Below are 27,212 nucleotides of genomic sequence, written 5' to 3'. Positions count from 1 at the left end.
GTGTTGTAACCTTGCCTGTGCCACGACCTGTGCACTGTGTTTGGCATTCATATTCGTTTGCACTGATCATGAGTATCAACATAAGAGTGCAATTTATATGACTCATACCCTACCAGCATGCATGAGCCTTGTTGCATACTCATACATGATGTACATCATGTGCAAGATATGCATAGTGACAAAATGGTTATTCATGAGACAGTCAGCTAATTCTTGACCCACAGATCTGTGTGCCCACCACAGTACCCTGAAACACCCTGGCCTCCTAATCATGTATGTCATCCAACACTATGCCCATTGTGTGTGGGTTCAGCATGGGTGTGCCTCAGTGGCATTGGTCCCTTCCATACTTTGTATTTATCATGTGTTAGCTACATCTGCACACTGTCCATGAATACCAGATTTAGCATGTGCATACTCACACTGGGCAGTGCCTGTGTGCCTATTCTCAAGAATCTGTTGCTGATTGTGATTAATATGGATTGCCAGCCACCGGAGGTGACCTTGCTGTACATTTTAAAAAGTTGCTGCACCGTTTTTGATACCCTTATTCTGATGTTTAACTTATTGAGCCGTTTCGAACACATTAATGGAGTTGATGGGGGTCTTGTCCAGGAGAGGTGTGATGGGCCTGCCTGTTTGGCCTTGTCAGTTGTGAACTGTGGATGTCATTTGTGAGTTCGAGTTATCACCATGCACTTCCTCTGTGATGCTGAACAGTGCTGTCATTGGGGTCTTTACAGGCTATGTTGTTTGCTTACAGAGATGATTGTTCCTCAAAGATTTTTGCAACATGTATGTAAGTTGCGGTGCTGCGCAGTTTTGTCCTAGTGCGCACACTACAGTGCTCACATTTCCCATGTGGTTGAGGGTGTGTGTACAATGCAGTAATGATTTGGATCTTCACAATTGCAGGCACATTAGCTTAAGCATTGTTGTAACTTGGGACATGTGGGCTACTTCACATGTCAGCCAGTGGGTGTCATGTGCTAACAACGGTATGATCTGGTGAAAGATGCCCCTTTGAGTAGTGACACATTTGAAGTAATGTCACATTGATCAATGTCCCTAGTCACTCCCAACACTTGTTGAGAGTTGTTAATGTTTGGATTGTGTTCATATGAGAAAATGTGTAGGTTACACTTATGTGTCTCCATTATAGTTGCTGGATTAAGAGATTAATGACATTGATGACCACATTCAGTTTACCCATTCCATTAACACTGGGTCCATCCCATACCTGGATGTGCTAGTTTCTTTGCAGAACAATCGTTTTCAGACAGATGTTCACTCCAAAAAGACGGACAGGAACAATATGTTGATCTTTGACAGTTGCCACCCTATGTCATTGAAACAGCATTTACCGTACTCGCAGTTACTAAGAATGAAAAGGATATCATCAAACGATCAAACCTATGAAAAGAACGCAAATTTAATGATCACAAAAATTTCGAGAACGGAAATATCCAGATAACATTCTAGAAGAAGCCAACGCAAGAACACAAGCCATCCCTAGGGAAGAATTACTTAAAACGCACACAAAGGGTATGAATCAGTGCAGACCAGTTTTTGTATCTAAATATTCAACCTTAAGCCATCAAATCAAGAAAATCGTCTTAAAAAACTGGGAAATGGTTGAGAAAGAACCTGATTTCAAAGGACTGTTCAGCAAACCGCTGTTTGCCTACCAAAGATTCAAAAATTTAAAGGATTTAATAGAAAAGGAGGTACGCAACAAATCTGAAAAATATACAGGAACAATTCCATGCGCGAACTGTGGTCACTGTAATAACATTATTCGTGGCACCAGCATAAACCATCCAACCACAGTAAAACTCATCAACCTCTTTACTAACGCCACATGTGACTCCAAAAACGTGGTTTACTTACTCAAATGTCCCTGTGGACTCCCTTATGTGGGAAAGGCAGAGAGAAAAATCAAAATTCGATTGACAGAGCACAAAAGTACCATCAGAAACAGATATACAAAGGCCCCAGTAGCCGCACACTACATTTCCAATAGCCACAACATCAGTCAGATCCGTTTTTTGGTTTTGGAGTGTGTTCCTGTGAGGCAAGGCTGTGATAACAAAAAAAGACTGCTCCAAAGGGAGATATTTTGGATTAAAAAACTGAATTCCTGCAACCCCACGGGGTTAAATGAACGTCTCGAATATAGTAGCTTTTTATAATCCTGATTAGCTGCCACAGGCTACTCAACCTATCACACTATTTCAGACATTGACATTATCATTTTTTTTAAAACATGCTTCAGCATTAATTAGCTTGTCTTCAGATATACATGTAATTGCTGCTTCTACCTAAATCACCATTACCAAGTTTGACTTTGATTATGATTGGCTTCGTTTTGTATAATCACTCATATGTTACTCACTGTACCAAGATGGCCGCGATCCTGATTATATACAGTGTATTATTGTCCATCCTAACGTGTTTATTGTACCACATGCTCCTTCAGAAGATGTTGTTTAACATAGCCCGGATATGCCGCCAAACACCTTCTTTATTTATCCGACACTCTCTTTTACCACACATAGAGTAACACTTCCTCTCATCCCGCTCACTTCCGGGTTACGAGAGAACTTTTCTATAACGCGCTCCCTGCGCATGCGCGAGTACACACTAACCCGACATCGGACCAGCTACGCGTCCCACCCGACTGCCAGACCGGTGAGTGCTATATGGCGTGTACCGACCCGCACTAAATGCGCACAGTATTTTATACTTATCTTCACGAGCATTGAGCACTAAATGTGCACAGTATTTTATACTTATCTTCTCGAGCATTGAGTTACACCCACCGCGGCACCTACCTTTACAGAACCGCTAATGACTTAAATGTTACTAGATTAACTGTATGTTAGCAACACGTAACACCGGGTCTATTGACATTCAGGACACGCGCCCTTATACTGTCGGATTAACTTTAGAAACCTTTCCTTTTTAACAGCACTTGGGCTGCACATTTTTTCTCACACACTCCCATACCTTCACCTACGTTATAGCATGTTTTTAGACAAATTGTAGTCATCCCCTGATCATTTAGTCTTAACATTCTGAACGGACTGTGACCTGCTTCCTCATCATTGATTATACCTTATTTTGATTTTACCCTATAGAAATGTATTTCCCCTGATGAAGTGCAGACAGCACGAAATGCATTGGGTACTTGGTTGAATTTGTGGACAACAAGTTGTTTATTGCAATGACGATGAACCCTTGTACAGCTGTGATGTAACAGCCCAATTTTGAGAACCACATTGAACTATTGAACTAGAAGAATAAACTTGAGCAACATACAGTTTCCTTTGGTATACGTTCATGAATACCTTCATGTTTGAACTGTGTTGAAATAGAAGGGATTGATTTCCCCAGAAGAGTGCAACTGGGTAATCTGTCAAATCTGACAGCATCTAATCTGCATTATAGTTGTCTCACAAGGTGGTGCACACCACACAACATGTGCAATGTTTTTGAATGAGCTGGCAGGTTTTGAATGAGGCCAGTGTTAGTGGTTAATGGTGTGCATTTATCTACATAGACATGTCCCCACAGTGGTCTTGAATGCTTGAGACTCCTTTGCTGTCAATTGTACAGACTAATGTGTGTCAATCCATCAAGACCTCCGTTGGACCATGTATATGGTATATGGTCCAAGCCATTTGTTTCTAACATTTTTTCATCTTGAAGTGTGCAAGCTGTCTCAATAAATGTGTCTATGTTGTTTGTGTGCATTTCCTTGTGAGAGATCTTTCATGAAGGCACATACGTGTTATGATCACAAGATGGACAATTTGAACATGCAATACAAGTTGAATATGTGAAGTGTGCAGAGTCCCAAGCTGCTAAGATTTTATGCCATTACTTTTCAACAAACACTACTTTCAGGGCTCTGGGAGTGGTGTAACCTTGTGGAGTGAGGTGTGTTACTTTGTCCTGAGGGGAAACACAACTGTGTATTTCTTTGTGGTCTTGAGGTGGCATAACTGAATTGTATAGATCTGCTCTCATGTAAACAAACATAACATCCTCATTGTGACTCTCACTCAAGTTGTGGCCTGGTCTGGTATTTGGATCCTTGTTTTCAAGTAGCATTGTGTGTATACCAACTGTGCAGTGCTAGTCTGAAATATGTGCTGAGTTATGTGGCTGCTACTGATGATGCATGCCATGATTTCCAATGTGCTCAAATAAATGTGTGTTCATGTGTCAGATGTGTACAGGTGACTGATGCATTTTTTTTATTCTCCTTGCCAACAGCATCATCAACCGACACAGGAGGAGACATAAGCACGGACCAGGAGGAGGGACACAGCCACAGTGCCACCTGCGCTGAGGAGTTGGAGGGAGCCAGTGGCACGGAGGGTGAGGGGAGTCAGGTGGCCGGACCTTTGGAAGGGTGCACTTCTTATCATGCAGGCGGCTCTGCTTCTGACTCCCAGGAGGAGGGGGAATACGCAGCGACAGCATCTTCCACCACTTTGTCTGTCCCCACCTCCTCCAGACCCATCTCCACCCTCCCAGTTGCTCGTGTCCCTTCTGTCTGTGCTGCCCCCATGTCTCCTTCGTCCCTGGCAATGCAGCCCCTGCCCCTGTCTCCCCTGCTGCCCTCAGTGCAGAGTATGTGGACCTACTCCGGCAGATTCATGTTGGTCAGACATCAATGCTGACTGTCCTCCATGGTCAAACCAAGATACTGACACAGTTGTTGTCATTCATGGAGGGCATGTCAGATAATATGTCTGACCAACGTCAGAATCTATTGTCCATAGACTCCTCACTGACGGTAGCAGTTGCCCTTCTGCAGTGGCAAGTCCCCCCACTCCTCCAGAGCCATCCACATCCCCTCTCCCATACCTGTCAACGGAACACGCGGACACACAAGATCATGCACACCAACAGAGCCAGCCAGCACACACCACCACGGAAGTCTAGGCGCAGATCTCCAGACACTCAATCTCAGGGGGATGCAGGCACACCCACAGGGACTAGGGTCAGACGGCAGGCATGCAGTCACAGATGGAAACTGCAAGACTCAGAGCCCTCTACCTCCACTCCCATTGTGTCCCCGAGTGCAGGTGGTAGTCTGGCGGACCTGGCAGCAGTGTGCAGCGCAGTGTATATTTTCAGCTATGGTGCTGCACATGCCACTGAGGAGGATTCCTCCCCCCCTGCACCCACAACACCTACCCTTCCCTCTTCTGTCCCTGCGGTGCCAGTCACTGACCCAGATGATGCCTCCCATGGGTCCACTGACCTTTAACTCCATCATGTGCAGGCAAGTTTTGGGGTGACTACCTCAACAAGATTCCAGATGCCGGAAAAACTTTATTCTGGACTGGCCATTGGCCTTCATGTGAGCCTGGACTCATTTATGAACTAAAATTCGTTTTGGAGCTGAATAAAGCATTTTATTTTTCATTCTGAACTATTGCATTTCAGGTACTTGCTTTAGGTGCTGTGTGCCTAGGAGTTGTGTCATGGTAATGTTTTGGTATTGTGAAAGATGTGTATTTTCTAATGGTAATGAGGTGGACCATGGTATCTATGTGCCATCACAATGTAGCAGCTGATTATCTTGATTTGTGTGTGTTCAGTTTGCCTACAGACATTGTCCAAAAGCGTGTAACTTCCCCAGTGACACATGAGACCTTCAGTACAGACAGCTGCACAATTGTGGCGACTTTTGTGCACATTTTCTATTTTTATATACATTCCCTTCAGCAATCGCCTTGCCTGCTCACAAATGAGTTGTGCTCATTAGTCTGTGCCCTCAATGCTACTCACTGTACTTGTGTTTGTAGTATGTAGTAATGCCTTCATGGACACCATCATCCTTTTGCACACTGTACTGTAGTGTAGTTCCTAGTTTCCCACTAGGCCCTGCGCATTGGAATAACATAAACAGTAGTATCGACGTGGAACTGCGGATATTCCAGGCCTCCACTGACTATGCTAAACTTAATTGGGTTGTGTTACCAACTAGCTCAGAGGTCACTGGAAACTTTCTTCTCTGCATAGGAAGTGATCAGCTTCCTTGGCACAGACAAGAAGGGATTCAGTTTTCCAACAACCGTGCAACATGACAACTTTGCTCCTCAGATCAAGAGTCAATCTCTAGGGTCGTGTGAAACAATAGACATGTATTTCACTCAGTCAGTCTAGTGCAGTTTACTTTCACGAGATGTAGAGAACAGAGAGACGGGCGTGTATCAATAAAGGTTAACATTTATTGAACAGTCTTTCTTCTCGTACAAGAGAAATGTATTGCCACAATTGCAATAACTGTTATTATAAAAAGTACGTACAGTAAGATAAGTATTGCGAAATAGAACTGTAAAAGCATTGATATGGTTTCTTAGCCATACAATGGTTTAAAAGTAATAAAACATATATACAGTCATATATACATTAGGCTAACATACTCAACTGGTGCTTCTAACTAAGCCTACCCCAGTGTGCCTGACCTAAGCCTAACACGTGAAAAGGGGAGTAAGTAAGTAGCTTAAGTTAAGTTGGTTTTGCCAAGGTTTGTTTCAAGAATTCTCGTCTAAGGGTTTAGTCAACACCATACCTCTGAATAGAATGATGGAGGATTGGTATCTCCTTCAGGGGTCTCTCTCGATATCCCAGTCACCCGCGAGGGTAAACCGGAAGCGCCGGGACTGGATTTCTCTGCACGAGAAAGGCAGCGGCTCTCTTCAGCGCGTCGAGGAAGGAGGGGGGACAGCGTCCGCGGGCAGCTGGAATCTGCTGGATGTCTTCGCAGAGGACGGCTGTTCAGCTCCTTAAGCGTACTGCACCATAGTTCGCGCTGTAGCGGCGATAATGGTAATCAGCAGCTTCACCACCACAGGATAGCAGGCTGCAGCGACAGAGTGCTAGATTTACCAACACGGGGTCTTGCAGGCAGCTGGCATCAGCTTACAGCTCACATTGCTTAAGGCAACGTTGGTAATATTTATACCTGACAGGTGCCGGGTTTGACGCAAGTTTGCTGGACATAAGACGTCAATTAAAGATGTCACTAGGAAGTGACAGTTATCAGTTGCTCATTAGAGTTCCATTACTAATCAAAACATAGCAAGCGGGGATTTCCAGGTTTGCTAAGTTTTTATCTTGTTGAAGAACTCGAAGTGTTATCTAGGAATATCAGATAGTGACTGCTGCTCTGTCATTGCACTAATTGGTCGCAAAGGAAGTAGCAGAGAGTCATGCTGGAATGTGGCTCTGTTCGTGTGAGGCCAGAGATGACTTTTCAGAAAATCGCACTTGAACAGTTATGCCAATATAGGGAATAAATGGATTTATAGCCGAATAGGGGCATAAGGTCACAGTATCGATCAGGAACCTAGATTAACACGCAACACCCACTCCACGGGTTAATGTCCATCAAAATTACTAAAACTAAGCAATTAGATGCATGTGTAACATTGCCCACCCCAAAATACATAAATGCATTCGAAATAGGCGTACTTGTAATACATGGAATTTAGGTACTGTACGTTTTTTAAAGCATAGTAATCATTCAAAAAATCATTGCATATGAAATCAATGAACGATTATGCATAAAGAATTACACATGAAGTATCTCTGACAGAAGAAAAGCGAGATAAATCATCACATAAAAATGCATTGTAATAACATGTGTGCTAGAGGCTGGTGTTATGTTGTTATGTCTCTAGATGTGTTTTAGAAATAGAAGTGTGAAGCTTCTGTTCTCTAAGAATAGTTTTTACGTTAAGCAAAGAATTGTTCGTGCCAAAAAAGGGTCAATATTAGAAAAATTGTCCAATTTAAAGAAAATAGATTTCCAAAGCTCCTGGCAGTTTTTGTTGATCAAAACTGAAGGCCGAATTCAGAGTTCATGGGAACGCTGTGTGTCGGAAAGCTTCTAAAAGTTATTGTTTCTCTGTGGGTGAGAACATCGTATCAGACAGGCTCTCAAAGAATTGGTCTACAAATTCAGGTGATAGTTCAACCAAAGTAGATAGCGCTGTAACTTGGCAGGTGTGAGAATGATTGCTGTCATCGAAGGCAGGACCAGCAATGCTCACAGCACGTTGTACCTGGATGATGTTGCTTTTGTCACTCGCTCCACTGTTACCACTTGGCTGTAGTACAGGAGTCTCCACAAATGCCGTCATCAGGATTGGTAGCCGCTGGGGACAACACAATGCGTGAGCCGTTATTGGACTGAGCAAAGTATCGACGTCCATTGGTACTGCTGATGGAAGTGAAAGACAGATGTCCAACACGCATTCATCGCCGCAAAGCATACACCGTAGCACAGGTAAAATGCAATTTTGCCATATCGGTCTGAATGAAAGGAACCAGGTCATGTTTAGATCTCTCAGCCTGGCCAATCCGAGGACGTCAGTTATCCTGTCCCTGTAGCGCATTGCTAGGATTGTCTCTTCCATTCCCATGGGAGCTATGTCTGAGCCGAGGCTTGCCATAACGTAGCAGGAGGGTCAAAAATAGAATCCCTGCAACGAGTCCCAAAAATAATGGTATGCCGCCAAAAATGGAGTGCACAAAATTAGGAAAGATTCCCAAAATTGCCTGGAAGGGTGTTAGCAGTCCCGTAAAGACTGTCTTAAATATGCCTGGGATGCTTGTTGCACTAGACATGTTAAGGAGTTGGCTGAATATTTCTACGAAATGCACGGGGCAATTTGTTGATAAAAGGTCATGGACTTCAGTAGCCGTCCTTGCGACTAGAAGATCATACGTCTCTTTAGATGACGTTATAGGCACTGTTGTCTGTAAAAGTACAGATTTCATTTTGCTTAATGTATCAATTCGTATAGAATAGAGATTCAGACGAGGCCAGAGGGGAGTCACTATGTCTGGAGGCCCGCTCGGGAACAATGCTTGCATACAGCATTTGACCCTGGACGTAACATGTACTAGATAACTTGTCCCTGGCGCGAGGCCACAACACCTGTGATCCGTTCTAAGAATGTAACTCCCGTTCGCGAGTTGCATAAAGAAGGGCTCTATCTGAGTTGCAGGTGTGACTAGCTGGTGGCATGAAAGGTTGTTTGAATTCCCATCACATGCTCCGTGTAAATTAATACCCTGACACAAAAGTATACCACTTAGTGAATGTTTACAGTTCTCACCACTAAGAAATACATTTTTGTCGCTGTCACTATAGCAAGAATGAGTGTATGGTAATTTCCATTCGGATTTTACATATCCTTTACCCAATTGTTCATACTGGCCAGCAGGTATGTACTCAAGGCACTTTTTAAATCGGAAAGTTGTTATCGGAATTGTGATAATTCCGTGTATTATCCATTCAATGACAGGACTCTCTGACATTGTCAATGGTAATCTCTCGAGTCTTTCGATGCTCAGGATTGTATAGTCTGCTCCTTTCTGTGCCAAACTGATCTGTTTATCAGTAAGGTTAAAACTGGAAAATAATGACGTTGTGTTGATTAAACGCCATGGCACATAGCCTGAACGAAGATTTTGCAGCGTCCAGCCTAGTTCTATAATAGAACGTAATTGAGACTGGCCATGTTGTAACATTAGCAAATCTCTGTCTATCACATCAAAGGCAGAGGATACAATATTGTCCAAAGAATATATTCTGGAAGACAGAGTCGTTAACCCATTGTCTACCACAGAAAGTGATTTCTCCAAATTAATATGATCAATTTCTCGTATTTTTTCAGCAGTTTCAATTTGCTTTACTTTCCAAGCCTCGTTGTAAGCAGCATAGATGCTGGTCGCTATGAAACGCTTTTGACGCTGTTTGCGTGGTCCAAGAATGAAATCGCGCAAATCAGCACCATCTTTTAGTAAAGACAAGTGTTGCTTAATTTCAGCCAGTGTGGATGTTGTTAGCCATTCAAGGCAGAGCTTCCCTACACTGTATGTGGTTATAATCCCTGGATGTTGTCTCTGGGAGTATCTTGAGTCTAATCTGGTCATTTTGAAACCCTGTGTTTTATTCAGGAATCTATCTTGACAGCTATTTGTGTCTGTAGGCCAGATTAACCACTTTTTCCAATCAGGATGTGTTCTGTTGAAATGTAAAATTTGTGACACGTCTAATTCAATATCTGCGGTTACATTTTCAGGTATTGGCTTTGGTATAGACGGTTTTTTAAGGTCTTTGATCTTAGCTAGGCCAAGACAAGATGTTTGGTGTATCGTGTCATTTAAAAATAACATTTGTTCTGGTATCATGCAGGTTCTAAATAGTGCTTCTATGCCTTGCACCTGCCAATCTTTTGTACCCCAAATTGTTTTCGTTTCAATATTATTTTTCCAATAATCAAAACCAAATGTCATCATTTTGTCATAAAATGCTTCTGAATATATCAATTTAGAATTTGTCAGCATTGTTTTCATACCTGTTTTATCTAACAGTTTGTAATAAAACGTTTCTGCATCACTGGTGTTAAACCCTGAGAAGTATTTGAATTTCTCAAAAAATGCTTTAGAACTGCTTTTAGGTGGTGTAGAACAATGTTCCCATTGATTGTACATAAAAACATTTCTAGGCTGTGCAGATTTATGCAAGTAGTGATCCCCATAGTGGGTGTAACAGAATAATTGCTCATAACTAGATGAACCTTGTAAATAATCATGATCTGTGAATCTAGCTGACATTACTAAATCAGACATCATGTCATTAATACTGTTAAAGTCCCAATCATCAGAGAATGTACTAGGAGTCACAAAGTCACTTAAGGAAACCTTTAGTTGATGAGGATACTTCAGGAGTTCGACCGGACCATATATCTCATAGTCTGTTTTCTCCCATACTACCCCACCAGGTATTGGAATTGCTGTGACATTTACTGTTGACAGTTCTCTTTTCTTCACGTGGGATGATCTGTGTGGTTTCAGGACTAGGTTGATGTTCTGACTTGCTGTGTCCATTGTAATATATTTTCCTTCAATGAATTTTCCCAAACACAGTACCATGATGAGCCAAAGCAGGAGGAAAAATACACCTAGACCGAACCAGAACTCTAGCCAAGGGGAAATTAGGTAGATTTCCTTCAGTTGATGAAAGAGTTCTGTTGCTTTTTCTTTAAAAGACTTTTTTGTTTCTGGCATCACTTCGGGGTCGTTTAAATCTTCAGAGAAGTTGTCGAAGTTGATGAAATAACCAGAGGCAGTTCTGTCAATTGATGGGATTGTTTTTTCAATCTGTCTCTCGGTAGCACTTTCTGATGCCACATCATTGTAGACTGGTGTTGTTTCTTGACGAACTGTTTCAATCTGTGTTTCAAGAGGCCCGAGTTCCATGGCATTATTGCATAGTCCTTCATTGTGCACTGCAGGCTGATCGAATGTGATTAGTCTTTCAGTTTGAACCTCTTGGATTGTTGCAAGTTTGGGTATTCTGTTGTTTCTTGGGAGTCCACTGGGCCTACTGTTGATTATAGGCCACATGCTTGTGGTTTTACCAGATCGATGGACACGACTCTGTTCTCCTTTTTACCAGCAAGGGGCGGTAGCACAACTGATCTTGTTCCAGTGACTGCTAAGACAGGTACTGCTTTTCTGTAAGAAGGCCCAAATTCCTTCTTAACCGCGATCTTTTCTCTGACTAGATCCCCAATCTTTGGAATCCAGACAGGCCTTGCTGGGGCTGTTGCGGGTGGTGCCTCGTCAGTGGTACTTGGCTGTTGCTTTAACTTTATGTTGCTTAATGATTTTCTTGTTTCATTCAGTTCCTGTAAGACAGCCAAACGATCCTTTACATCAAAGTGCTTTGTTTCTTCTTGTACCACTGACATCTGACTATCGAGGTCCTGAACGCGCATTCTAATTCCGAACAATAGTTCGTATGGGCTGAAACCTTTTAGAGAATTTCTTGGCATGTTGTTAAGACTAGTCTGGACACTTATTAAATGTTTGACCCACCCAGCGCCTGAACCTAATACCTTCGCTGTTATAGATTGCTTTATGTCACGGTTTTTTCTTTCTACCACACTATTCCCTTCGGGATGCGACGGACAAGAATACCGCAACCCAATTCCCATGCTGGCCATGGCCTCCTTATAAGCTCGAGAGCTGAAAGCAGGACCCTGGTCAGAATGGAACGTGGTAATTGCGTATGTGCCGATAAAGACTCGCAAATCTTTTATAACAGTTCTAGGCGTCAGCCGAGTGCTGGAGGACTCATTTTTAAAGTGCTTTTCGTCTTAACTAATTAATAGGACGCAGGTTGGGGTGCAGGCAGCGTTACGCTCTTTCTGACTGGTAGCCGGTAGCAGGGTTCGCTACTGCGATCCCTATTGCAGTTTTCACAGTTGTTTGCATATATTTGGTGTTCTACACTCATTCCCGGCCACCAGAAAACTGATTGCAATTCAGTCAGTGACTCCTTAATTGTTTGGTGTCTCAGACCCAAACCCATATGTGCGTCTGCTATTAAAAATATTCTCCTGTTCATGTTTGGAATTACTCTATCCCCCACTCCAGGGATTCGAGCAAAAGAAACGGAGTTTGCATCGATTATGTATGCATAATTGAGTGGATAGTTTACGGGTAGTGCTGCACAGTCGCCTTTTACGGTCGTTTTTACTGCCTGCATGGTTTCCCCGTCTATGTATTTATCTGTACGCTTTTTTGTGGCTACGGAAGCCGGTTTAGTTGCTTCCGCTTTGGCTGTATTAGCCAATGAATTCCCTGCAACGTGAACGCCATCACGTTGAAGACTCTGTGCGTGAATCACGTGAGTCTTTTGTAGTTCTTTGTGTAAAAGAGCTACCTCGTTCCAGAGCTTTTTATGCTTTATTGTGGCACCTGTGTCATCTTTGTAATTGTTTTCGATCCAACTCTGCAGTTTATTGTTGTAAGAGTTGACGCAAAAATGAGAATCGCACACTATAAGAGTGGGGAATTCGCGTTCTGCATTTTCGAGCGCCATCTTTAAACATCTGATTTCAGTTCTTTGAGCCGAACAGTACTTTACTGATTCAGTTTTGGTTATTTTCGGTTTGATTTTACCGCACAGCCAACGACATTTAATGATCGCACATGCTGCATCGTAGGATTTTCTCTCTACGTTGAAATGCTGTACAGAGCTATCTGTATAGATTATACAGGCATATAGTGGGAGAGGCAGAATTTCGATTGGCAGAGGATATTCTTCTTCATACTCTAAATCATTCAGTTCTTCGTATTGTGGGGCGAAATAGTATTTCACGTCTTCCGCTCCTAGAGAATCTATGCACTGTATCCATTTTGGATCCAGTGACACTGTAGGCAGGTTTACTGGGCTGAATAGCGCTTCGAAGGCGGATTCCGCTGTGAGGATGTTAATCCTTTTGCCGTGTGCTAGTTCTCGTTCATTTGCTAATGCGATTTGCACTGCGTTCACAGTTCTTTCTGTGTGACTGAATGTTTTTTCTGCTTGTGTGTACAAGTGAGTTTTAATTGAAATTGGTACCTTTTCTCCCTCATTAGAGGTTAGGTATGTGAATCTGCATCTTCCTGGGATGACTCGGATTACAAGATCACGTGTGTTGTCACGTGTGTCTAATTTCGTTTTTGCTAACATGTCTGTTTGCAGTTATCTCAAAATTTCTGTGTGTTTTTGAGTCCAATTGATTTGTTTAAAATCAGGTTTAATTAGTTCGTAGAGAGGTTTAACCCTCTCTGCGTAATTTAGGATGTAAGTTCTTCCGAAATTCAGAAAACCTAGAATGGATTGTAAATTCTTCAGCGTTTTTGGAGCTTGGAGTACAGCGCACTTCTCTAAGAAGTTGTCCGCTAGGCTTTTCCCTTCACTTGATAATTCGTACCCTAAAAACAGTACTGTCAGATGGGCAATTCGGGACTTTTTAAAGTTGAATTTGTAACCCTCTGCTGCGAACCCAAGTATGATGGTGTTCACTCTTTTCAAGTGAGTATCCAAGTCGTCGTCTGTGAGATAAATATCATCTACGTAAGATAATGCTTCATCATCATAGATTTGTAGTAACTCTGTTACCCTAGCTGAGAATAGTCCTGGGCTGTTCTTGAACCCCTGTGGGAGTCGACAGAATTTTTTCTGCGACCCAAATGCGGAGAAAGCGGTCAAATATCTGCTTTCTGGTGCAATGTTTTGACAAAAGAAACCATTAGATATGTCTAATGTCGTTTTATATTTTTTCCTAACTATGTTATTCATTAGGGCTGCACTATGCGAGTTTTGTACTGCAAAAGTTTTGCAACATGTATTAAGATGTCTGTAGTCCAAAACTAGACGATATGAATTGTCTGGCTTGGAGACAGGAAACAAAGGATTGTTTATTTGAGAGGTGCATGTTTCAATCACCCCCTGGTACTCAAGTTGATCTAAGATCTCCCTGACCTGTTTTTTAGCTTCTTGCTTTATGGGATACTGCCTTTGGGCAGTTGGTTCACTTTTTAGTTGGATTTTGTGAGGAGGAGAGTCCTCATCCCATCCTACATGATTTTTATATAATGCAGGTGCCTGGGCTACTGCCCATTTCCGTGCATATGTATATTTTTTGTGAATCGGTATGTGATTCGAGAAGGCAGGCATAATCACTTCTTCGCCACGAGGGCACTCCCTGACAAACTCCGGGGGGCAATCTTTTTCAGCTAACAGAATATCATAGCCTTTTGAGAGCTTATCCCAAAATAGACCCTTAATTTTCCTAGTCTTATCACCCTCCATACGCAATGTTATTTCGTATATTTTATGGGGCTCGCTAAGTCTGGTGTCGGCAGTTTCAACCTGAATGTACTCATTCGTGTCCACTGTCTCCAGATGACTCATCAAGATCTTGCGTGCTATACTGATTTCTGCTGCACTGTCCAACATTGTCAATGCCCACTCCCCGTTTTTCAACTGTGTCCTCAGTATTCTCGGCATGGTTGATTACTCTAATACTGGCTACCTTCTTTTTAGGAAATTGAGGGCCATATTACCAACAACTAGCGATAATTTCTGTCTCTAACTTGTTTAGAGACAAAAATTATCGCCGCACATCGGCGATTTTTATCGCAGATAAACCTTGCTATTAGCAAGGTTTATCGCAAATGCGATAAAAAACGGCCGCAATGCATGAATATCGCTGAAAAGTCAGCGATATTCATGCATTATCGAGCAAATGCTCTTAGCCATGTTATCCACCTCCCATTGGATAACATGGCTAAGAACTGCTCAGGGCAGGTGTTAGCTTTTGGAGATATTCGCGCTTAGCGCGAATATCTCCAAAAGTTGGTAATAGGAGATAGCGATGTTAGGGACTGTTTTCAGTCTCTAACATCTTGGCACGCCCACTTTGCATGTCATTAGTGATAAATATCACTGACATGCAAAGCGGGGCCCAAGATGGTTGCTATCTCCTATTAGCTGTCACTAACTGGTGTTAGCGACAGCTTGGTAATAGGGAGATAATTTTATCTCCGCTTTCTTGGCTTTTAAAGCCTAAAAAGCGGAGATAAACCCCCTTGATAATATGCCCCAGAGATTTTTTACTCTGAGCAGGTTCCTTGTCTTTGGACTTGGTGTGCTCTCCTGGGTCTGACCGTCCTCTTCTTTCCGAATTCTGTGGAAAGGATCGAGAGGGACGTGTATCAATACTTTGATATCTATCAGGTTTTTTTATATTATCCCTATTTCTAAGGTTATATCTTTTCTCAGAGGGCTCCCGTTGGGGAGACTGGCGTTCTCGAGTCGGAGTTCTTTCCCTCCGTCGAGGAGACCTTCCTCTGGTCTGGAAAACTTTTTCCTTGGGAGTGGATTGTTTATTCCCATCCCAGCTCTTTTTAGGAGTGTTTAAATTATTTTTAATAAATAATTTTTCAGGATTTTCGAGCAGTTGGGGCTTAACTGGTTTTCCACCCAAGCTGTCTCTACCTAATTCTTCATAGCATTTTTCTATGATTTTTGCAAGCTCAACAGGATCTTTTATATCTGTTTCCCTCAACTTCTGGTGAATCGCCACAGATGCTGCTTCTCCCTTTACGTTGGCTAATAATATAGCTGTGACCTGCTTGAAATCTTTCAGTAATTTCATACCCAGATTTAAAGCGGGCTCTGGACCGAATTCATTTTGAATCTGTTTTAGCACTTCTGGTATTACCGCCATAGACGGAACACCGTGTGTTTTTGTGTAAATGAAGCAAAGACTGTACCCCAAGTGTCGCAGTCCTCCACGTGTGGTGCGATTCCCATAGGAAGGCAGATGGTCAAGATTCTGTGTTTCTCAATAGGGGTAGTATCAGGAAATACTGCCTCTATTTGAGTCATTTTCTGTGCTAACCAGAAAGGAATTTGTTCCCGTTTTACGGGTGTTTTACCAAGACATGACTGTATGTTCTGTGGTGTAATTTTATTTGTGTTCCCCTGATGAGGGGTCAGCTGGTGTGAATTAACAGCTGGCTGGACTGTTGCAGTCCGCATTACATATTGGACTAATTGCCTATGTATTTTTATTAATGTGTTCAGCTGTACTAACAGCTCTTCTCTTGACATTCTTACAATGTCAGGATGTGGTGTGTAGCTGGCTAGAACCGGCCACGTTGCTCCTGGTCTACCTAGTGGACCGAGCCTGGTTATGTGATTATTGTGTTTTAGGGCGCCATTAAACCAGAGCAGGTGCTCTTGAAATTTAAGTGGGATTTCAATCTCCTCGAAAGGAGCGTACTCTCCCGGAGGTTCCTCTATTTTGTAATAGTGAAACTCTTGTGTTGCAGCGTTTGCCGCTGGAAAGTTTATCCATGAATAGAATACCTCTGTCTGCCGATACTCGTGAGCCTCTATCACGAAAATTATTGTACCACCCTGAGGTGTCAGTCCGTTTTCTATAAGTTTTAAAGTTATAGATCTTCTTAACTGGATCGGGATGATAATAGCATCCGGGTCTGCCTGTAGGAGACTCGAGTCCTCCTCTATTAGTATGGAAGCCAGTCTAACTGCTTCCCTTTCTTCTTCACTGTCTGTCATTTTTTATAAATGCAGGCTTTGCAGAGTAGGTCTCCAAGGAGACAAAGATTAGGTGCACAATATTTTGGAACACTGTATCCTTCAACGTTGAATAAACCAGAGCTTTACATAGGAATCTCTTCCTACTAAGGTCGGGCGGATTTTAACCTTTCACCCACTCCAGACGTCTATTGGAGTTTTTACGGGAGAAAGGGGTCTGTGAAATATGAACGACTGAGTTACTCTATAAGTCTTACGTTAGTTTATCGCCTTACCAAACGTTGGGCGCCATGTAGTGTAGTTCCTAGTTTCCCACTAGGCCCTGTGCATTGGAATAACATAAACAGTAGTATCGACGTGGAACTGCGGATATTCCAGGCCTCCACTGACTATGCTAAACTTAATTGGGTTGTGTTACCAACTAGCTCAGAGGTCACTGGAAACTTTCTTCTCTGCATAGGAAGTGTTCAGCTTCCTTGGCACAGACAAGAAGGGATTCAGTTTTCCAACAACCGTGCAACATGACAACTTTGCTCCTCAGATCAAGAGTCAATCTCTAGGGTCGTGTGAAACAATAGACATGTATTTCACTCAGTCAGTCTAGTGCAGTTTACTTTCACGAGATGTAGAGAACAGAGAGACGGGCGTGTATCAATAAAGGTTAACATTTATTGAACAGTCTTTCTTCTCGTACAAGAGAAATGTATTGCCACAATTGCAATAACTGTTATTATAAAAAGTACGTACAGTAAGATAAGTATTGCGAAATAGAACTGTAAAAGCATTGATATGGTTTCTTAGCCATACAATGGTTTAAAAGTAATAAAACATATATACAGTCATATATACATTAGGCTAACATACTCAACTGGTGCTTCTAACTAAGCCTACCCCAGTGTGCCTGACCTAAGCCTAACACGTGAAAAGGGGAGTAAGTAAGTAGCTTAAGTTAAGTTGGTTTTGCCAAGGTTTGTTTCAAGAATTCTCGTCTAAGGGTTTAGTCAACACCATACCTCTGAATAGAATGATGGAGGATTGGTATCTCCTTCAGGGGTCTCTCTCGATATCCCAGTCACCCGCGAGGGTAAACCGGAAGCGCCGGGACTGGATTTCTCTGCACGAGAAAGGCAGCGGCTCTCTTCAGCGCGTCGAGGAAGGAGGGGGGACAGCGTCCGCGGGCAGCTGGAATCTGCTTTATGTCTTCGCAGAGGATGGCTGTTCAGCTCCTTAAGCGTATTGCACCATAGTTCGCGCTGTAGCGGCGATAATGGTAATCAGCAGCTTCACCACCACAGGATAGCAGGCTGCAGCGACAGAGTGCTAGATTTACCAACACGGGGTCTTGCAGGCAGCTGGCATCAGCTTACAGCTCACATTGCTTAAGGCAACGTTGGTAATATTTATACCTGACAGGTGCCGGGTTTGACGCAAGTTTGCTGGACATAAGACGTCAATTAAAGATGTCACTAGGAAGTGACAGTTATCAGTTGCTCATTAGAGTTCCATTACTAATCAAAACATAGCAAGCGGGGATTTCCAGGTTTGCTAAGTTTTTATCTTGTTGAAGAACTCGGAGTGTTATCTAGGAATATCAGATAGTGACTGCTGCTCTGTCATTGCACTAATTGGTCGCAAAGGAAGTAGCAGAGAGTCATGCTGGAATGTGGCTCTGTTCGTGTGAGGCCAGAGATGACTTTTCAGAAAATCGCACTTGAACGGTTATGCCAATATAGGGAATAAATGGATTTATAGCCGAATAGGGGCATAAGGTCACAGTATCGATCAGGAACCTAGATTAACACGCAACAGTACAGATGTATGATCACAGCCTTACCCTCATGTTTGGGTTTGTTCTGCAGGGTATTTGTGCACACAACTCACAATTTAGTGCTTTGTATCTAAGGTGTTTCAACCCTGTTCCTTCCATGAGAGAGCACATGTTTCACCACCTGGACATTCATATCAGGCACATATTTGCTCTATTTGTTTGGTGGGTGGTTACATGACTATACTCTATAGAGTGATGATGGGAGGGTGTGTAGGTTGCCTGCAAACTCCATGGGTGGATATGCATGTGGGATCAAACATCACACCCACATGTAGAGCGTCACTCAGTGTGTGACAGAAATCCATCCTCCATGGAGTGGGACACTGCTGTAGGTGATGTGTTGGTCTGGCACTATCAGGACTGTCACAGGTTAGGGATGTAAACATACACCCATGTAGTTGTTGTATGGTGATGATTATGCCCCCCTATAACTGAGCACTGCTGGGAGTCATATCCAGCCTCCCCTCCTATGTCTGGGCACTGCTTGGAGTCATATCTATCCACCCCTCCTATGTCTGGGCACTGCTGGGAGTCATATCCACAACCCCCTCCTATGATTGGGCACTGCTGGGAGTCATATCCACTTCCCGCTCCCATGTCTAGACACTGCTGGGAGTCCTCTGCACTCACCCCTCCTATGTCTGGGTACTTCTGGGAGTCATATCCACAACCCCCTCCTATGATTGGGCACTGCTGGGAGTCATATCCACTTCCCGCTCCCATGTCATGACACTGCTGGGAGTCCTCTGCAATCACCCCTCCTATGTCTGGGCACTGCTGGGAGTCATACCCACACACCCCTCCTATGTCTACGCACTGCTGGGAGTCATATCCAGCCACCTCATCTATGTGTAGGCCCTGCTGGGAGTCATATCCACATCCCCCTCCCATGTCTGGACACTGTTGGGAGTCCTCTGCACTCACCCCCCCTATGTCTGGGCACTGCTGGGAGTCACATCCACACACCCCTCCTATGTCTGGGCACTGCTGGGAGTCTTCTGCACTAACCCTCCTATGGCTGGGCACTGCTGGGAGTCCTTTGCACTCATCCCTCCTATGTCTGGGCACTGATGGGAGTTATATCCACACCCCCTCCTATGCCTGGGCACTGATGGGTGTCATATACAGCCACCCCTCCTATGTCTGGGCACTGCTGGGAGTCATATGCATACCCCCTCCTATGTCTAGGCACGTCCTCTGCACTCACCTCTTTAATGTCTGGGCACTGCTGGGAGTCATATCCAGCCACCCCTCCTATGTCTGGGCACTGCTGGGAGTCATATCCATACCCCCTCCTATGTCTGAGCACTGCTGGGAGTCGCATCCAGCCACCCCATCCTATGTCTGGGCACTGCTGGGTGTCCTCTGCACTCACCCCTCCTATGTATTGGCACTGCTGGGAGTCCTCTGCACTCACCCCTCTTCTGTCTTGTCACTGCTGAGAGTCACATCCACACCCCCTCCTATGTCTGGGCACTTCTGGGAGTCTTATCCACACCCCCTCCTATGTCTGGGCACTGCTGGGAGTCATATCCACATCCCCCTCCTATGTCTGGGCACTGCTGGGAGTCATATCCACACCCCCTTCTATGTCTGGGCACTGCTGGGAGTCATATCCACACCCCCCCTATATCTGGGCACTGCTGGGAGTCATATCCACTCATCCCTCCTATGTCTTGGCACTGCTGGGAGTCCTTTGCACTCACCCCTCCTATGTCTGGGCACTGCTGAGAGTCATATCCACACACCCCTTCTATGTCTTGGCAGTGCTGGGAGTCCTCTGCACTCACCCCTCTTATGGCTGGGCACTGCTGAGAGTCATATCCACACCCCCCTCCGATGTCTGGGCACTTCTGGGAGTCTTATCCACACCCCCTCCTATGTCTGGGCACTGCTGGGAGTCATATCCACATTCCCCTCCTATGTCTGGGCACTGCTGGGAGTCATATCCACACCCCCTCCTATGTCTGGGCACTGCTGGGAGTCATATCCACCCCCATCCTATGTCTGGGCACTGCTGGGAGTCATATCCACACCCCCTCCTATGTCTGTGCACTGCTGGGAGTCATATCCACTCATCCCTCCTATGTCTTGGCACTGCTGGGAGTCCTCTGTACTCACCCCTCCTATGTCTGGTCACTGCTGGGAGTCATATCCACACCCCCATCCTATGTCTGGGCACTGCTGGGAGTCGTATCCACACACCCTCCTATGTCTGGGCACTGCTGGGAGTCATATCAAAACCCCCTCCTATGTCTGGGCACTGCTGGGAGTCATATGCACACCCCCTCCTTTGTCTGGGCACTGCTGAGAGTCATATCCATACCCCCCTATGTCTGGGCAGTGCTGGGAGTCATATTCACACCCCCTCCTATGTCTGGGCACTGCTGGGAGTCATATCCAGCCACCCCTCCTATGTCTGGGCAGTGCTGGGAGTCATATTCACACCCCCTCCTATGTCTGGGCACTGCTGGGAGTCATATCCAGCCACCCCTCCTATGTCTGGGCACTGTTGGGAGTCATATCCACACCCCCTCCTATGTCTGAGCACTGCTGAGAGTCATATCCACACCCCCCTCCTATGTCCGGGCACTTCTGGGAGTCTTATCCATACCCCCTCCTATGTCTGGGTACTGCTGGGAGTCAAATCCACATCTCCCTCCTATGTTTGGGCACTGCTGGGAGTCATATCCACACCCCCTCCTATGTCTGGGCACTGCTGGGAGTCATATCCACCCCCTCCTATGTCTGGGCACTGCTGGGAGTCATGTCCACCCCCCTATGTCTGGGCACTGCTGGGAGTCATATCCACTCATCCCTCCTATATCTTGGCACTGCTGGGAGTCCTCTGCACTCACCCCTCCTATGTCTGGGCACTGCTGGGAGTCATATCCACACCCCCATCCTATGTCTGGGCACTGCTGGAAATCGTATCCACACACCCTCCTATGTCTGGGCACTGCTGGGAGTCATATCAACACCCCCTCCTATGTCTGGGCACTGCTGGGAGTCATATCCACACTCCCTCCTATGTCGGGGCACTGCTGGGAGTCATATCCACACTCCCCTCCTATGTCTGGGCACTGCTGGGAGTCATAGCCACACCCCCCTCCTATGTCTGGGCACTGCTGGGAGTGATTTCCACACAACCCTCCTATGTCTGGGCACTGCTGGGAGTCCTCTGCACTCACCCTTCCTATGTCTTGGCATTGATGGGAATCCTATGCACTCACCCCTCCTATGTCTGGGCACTGCTGCGAGTCATATCCAGCCACCCCTCTTATGTCTAGGCACTGCTGGGAGTCATATCCACACCCCCTTCTATGTCTGGGCACTGCTGAGAGTCATATCCATACCCCCATATGTCTGGGCAGTGCTGGGAGTCATATTCACACCGCCTCCTATGTCTGGGCACTGCTGGGAGTCATATCCAGCAGCCCCTCCTATGTCTGGGCACTGCTGGGAGTCCTCTGCACTCACCCCTCCTATGTCTGGGCACTGCTGGGAGTCAATTCCAGCCACCCCTCCTATGTCTGGGCACTACTGGTAGTCATAGCCACACCCCCTCCTATGTCTGGGCACTGCTGGGAGTCATATCCACACCCCCTCCTATGTCTGTGCACTGCTGGGAGTCATATCCACTCATCCCTCCTATGTCTTGGCACTGCTGGGAGTCCTCTGTACTCACCCCTCCTATGTCTGGGCACTGCTGGGAGTCATATCCACACCCCCATCCTATGTCTGGGCACTGCTGAGAGTCATATCCATACCCCCCTATGTCTGGGCAGTGCTGGGAGTCATATTCACACCCCCTCCTATGTCTGGGCACTGCTGGGAGTCATATCCAGCCACCCCTCCTATGTCTGGGCAGTGCTGGGAGTCATATTCACACCCCCTCCTATGTCTGGGCACTGCTGGGAGTCATATCCAGCCACCCCTCCTATGTCTGGGCACTGTTGGGAGTCATATCCACACCCCCTCCTATGTCTGAGCACTGCTGAGAGTCATATCCACACCCCCCTCCTATGTCCGGGCACTTCTGGGAGTCTTATCCATACCCCCTCCTATGTCTGGGTACTGCTGGGAGTCAAATCCACATCTCCCTCCTATGTTTGGGCACTGCTGGGAGTCCTATCCACACCCCCTCCTATGTCTGGGCACTGCTGGGAGTCATATCCACCCCCTCCTATGTCTGGGCACTGCTGGGAGTCATATCCACCCCCCTATGTCTGGGCACTGCTGGGAGTCATATCCACTCATCCCTCCTATATCTTGGCACTGCTGGGAGTCCTCTGCACTCACCCCTCCTATGTCTGGGCACTGCTGGGAGTCATATCCACACCCCCATCCTATGTCTGGGCACTGCTGGAAATCATATCCACACACCCTCCTATGTCTGGGCACTGCTGGGAGTCATATCAACACCCCTCCTATGTCTGGGCACTGCTGGGAGTCATATCCACACTCCCTCCTATGTCGGGGCACTGCTGGGAGTCATATCCACACTCCCCTCCTATGTCTGGGCACTGCTGGGAGTCATAGCCACACCCCCCTCCTATGTCTGGGCACTGCTGGGAGTGATTTCCACACAACCCTCCTATGTCTGGGCACTGCTGGGAGTCCTCTGCACTCACCCTTCCTATGTCTTGGCATTGATGGGAATCCTATGCACTCACCCCTCCTATGTCTGGGCACTGCTGCGAGTCATATCCAGCCACCCCTCTTATGTCTAGGCACTGCTGGGAGTCATATCCACACCCCCTTCTATGTCTGGGCACTGCTGAGAGTCATATCCATACCCCCATATGTCTGGGCAGTGCTGGGAGTCATATTCACACCGCCTCCTATGTCTGGGCACTGCTGGGAGTCATATCCAGCAGCCCCTCCTATGTCTGGGCACTGCTGGGAGTCCTCTGCACTCACCCCTCCTATGTCTGGGCACTGCTGGGAGTCAATTCCAGCCACCCCTCCTATGTCTGGGCACTACTGGTAGTCATAGCCACACCCCCTCCTATGTCTGGGCACTGCTGGGAGTCACATCCACACACCCTCCTATGTCTGGGCACTGCAGGGAGTCCTCTGCACTAATCCTCCTATGGCTGGGCACTGCAGGGTGTCCTTTGCACTCACCCCTCCTATGTCTGGGCACTGATGGGAGTCATATACACACCCCCTCCTATGCCTGGGCACTGATGGGAGTCATATATAGCCACCTTTCCTATGTCTGGGCACTGCTGGGAGTCATATGCACACCCCCTCCTATGTCTGGGCACTGCTGGGAGTCCTTTGCACTCAGCCCTTTAATATCTGGGCACTGCTGGGAGTCATATCCAGCCACCCCTCCTATGTCTGGGCACTGCTGGGAGTCATATCCACACCCTCTCCTATGTCTGGGCACTGCTGTGAGTCACATACAGTCACCCCTCTTATGGCTGGGCACTGCTGAGAGTCATATCCACACCCCCCTCCGATGTCTGGGCACTTCTGGGAGTCTTATCCACACCCCCTCCTATGTCTGGGCACTGCTGGGAGTCATATCCACATTCCCCTCCTATGTCTGGGCACTGCTGGGAGTCATATCCACACCCCCTCCTATGTCTGGGCACTGCTGGGAGTCATATTCACCCCCATCCTATGTCTGGGCACTGATGGGAGTCATATCCACACCCCCTCCTATGTCTGTGCACTGCTGGGAGTCATATCCACTCATCCCTCCTATGTCTTGGCACTGCTTGGACTCCTCTGCACTCACCCCTCCTATGTCTGGGCACTGCTGGGATTCATATCCACACCCCCATCCTATGTCTGGGCACTGCTGGGAGTCGTATCCACACACCCTCCTATGTCTGGGCACTGCTGGGAGTCATATCAAAACCCCCTCCTATGTCTGGGCACTGCTGGGAGTCATATGCACACCCCCTCCTATGTCTGGGCACTGCTGAGAGTCATATCCATACCCCCCTATGTCTGGGCAGTGCTGGGAGTCATATTCACACCCCCTCCTATGTCTGGGCACTGCTGGGAGTCATATCCAGCCACCCCTCCTATGTCTGGGCAGTGCTGGGAGTCATATTCACACCCCCTCCTATGTCTGGGCACTGCTGGGAGTCATATCCAGCCACCCCTCCTATGTCTGGGCACTGTTGGGAGTCATATCCACACCCCCTCCTATGTCTGAGCACTGCTGAGAGTCATATCCACACCCCCTCCTATGTCAGGGCACTTCTGGGAGTCTTATCCATACCCCCTCCTATGTCTGGGTACTGTTGGGAGTCAAATCCACATCTCCCTCCTATGTTTGGGCACTGCTGGGAGTCATATCCACACCCCCTCCTATGTCTGGGCACGCTGGGAGTCATATCCACCCCCTCCTATGTCTGGGCACTGCTGGGAGTCATATCCACCCCCCTATGTCTGGGCACTGCTGGGAGTCATATCCACTCATCCCTCCTATATCTTGGCACTGCTGGGAGTCCTCTGCACTCACCCCTCCTATGTCTGGGCACTGCTGGGAGTCATATCCACACCCCCATCCTTATGCTTGGGCACTGCTGGAAATCGTATCCACACACCCTCCTATGTCTGGGCACTGCTGGGAGTCATATCAACACCCCCTCCTATGTCTGGGCACTGCTGGTAGTCATATCCACACTCCCTCCTATGTCTGGGCACTGCTGGGAGTCATATCCACACTCCCCTCCTATGTCTGGGCACTGCTGGGAGTCATAGCCATACCCCCCTCCTATGTCTGGGCACTGCTGGGAGTGATTTCCACACAACCCTCCTATGTCTGGGCACTGCTGGGAGTCCTCTGCACTCACCCTTCCTATGTCTTGGCATTGATGGGAATCCTCTGCACTCACCCCTCCTATATCTGGGCACTGCTGCGAGTCATATCCAGCCACCCCTCCTATGTCTAGGCACTGCTGGGAGTCATATCCACACCCCCTCCTATGTCTGGGCACTGCTGAGAGTCATATCCATACCCCCATATGTCTGGGCACTGCTGGTAGTCCTCTACACTCACCCCTTTAATGTCTGGGCACTGCTGGGAGTCATATCCAGCCACCCCTCCTATGTCTGGGCACTGCTGGGAGTCATATCCACACCCTCTCCTATGTCTGGGCACTGCTGGGAGTCATATACAGCCACCCCTCTTATGTCTGGGTACTGCTGGGAGTCATATCCACACCCCATCCTATGTCTGGGCACTGCTGAGAGTCATATCCACACACCCCTTCTATGTCTTGGCACTGCTGGGAGTCCTCTGCACTCACCCCTCTTATGGCTGGGCACTGCTGAGAGTCATATCCACACCCCCCTCCGATGTCTGGGCACTTCTGGGAGTCTTATCCACACCCCCTCCTATGTCTGGGCACTGCTGGGAGTCATATCCACATTCCCCTCCTATGTCTGGGCACTGCTGGGAGTCATATCCACACCCCCTCCTATGTCTGGGCACTGCTGGGAGTCATATCCACCCCCATCCTATGTCTGGGCACTGCTGGGAGTCATATCCACACCCCCTCCTATGTCTGTGCACTGCTGGGAGTCATATCCACTCATCCCTCCTATGTCTTGGCACTGCTGGGAGTCCTCTGTACTCACCCCTCCTATGTCTGGGAACTGCTGGGAGTCATATCCACACCCCCATCCTATGTCTGGGCACTGCTGGGAGTCGTATCCACACACCCTCCTATGTCTGGGCACTGCTGGGAGTCATATCAAAACCCCCTCCTATGTCTGGGCACTGCTGGGAGTCATATGCACACCCCCTCCTATGTCTGGGCACTGCTGAGAGTCATATCCATACCCCCCTATGTCTGGGCAGTGCTGGGAGTCATATTCACACCCCCTCCTATGTCTGGGCACTGCTGGGAGTCATATCCAGCCACCCCTCCTATGTCTGGGTAGTGCTGGGAGTCATATTCAGACCCCCTCCTATGTCTGGGCACTGCTGGGAGTCATATCCAGCCACCCCTCCTATGTCTGGGCACTGTTGGGAGTCATATCCACACCCCCTCCTATGTCTGGGCACTGCTGGGAGTCATATCCACACCCCCCCCTATATCTGGGCACTGCTGGGAGTCATATCCACTCATCCCTCCTATGTCTTGGCACTGCTGGGAGTCCTTTGCACTCACCCCTCCTATGTCTGGGCACTGTTGGGATTCATATCCACACCCCCATCCTATGTCTGGGCACTGTTGGAAATCGTATTCACACACCCTCCTATGTCTGGGAACTGCTGGGAGTCATATCAACACCCCCTCCTATGTCTGGGCACTGCTGGGAGTCATATCCACACCCCCTCCTATGTCTGGGCACTGGTGGGAGTCATATCCACACCCCCTTCCTATGTCTGGGCACTGCTGGGAGTCATAGCCACACCCCCTCCTATGTCTGGGCACTGCTGGGAGTCATTTCCACACAACCCTCCTA

The sequence above is a fragment of the Lissotriton vulgaris genome, chromosome 1_1 (genome assembly GCF_964263255.1).
Source record: "Lissotriton vulgaris chromosome 1_1, aLisVul1.2, whole genome shotgun sequence".
NCBI lineage: Eukaryota > Metazoa > Chordata > Amphibia > Caudata > Salamandridae > Lissotriton > Lissotriton vulgaris.
The sequence above is the reverse complement of the archived record's forward strand: the minus strand, read 5'-3'. Positions refer to the sequence as shown.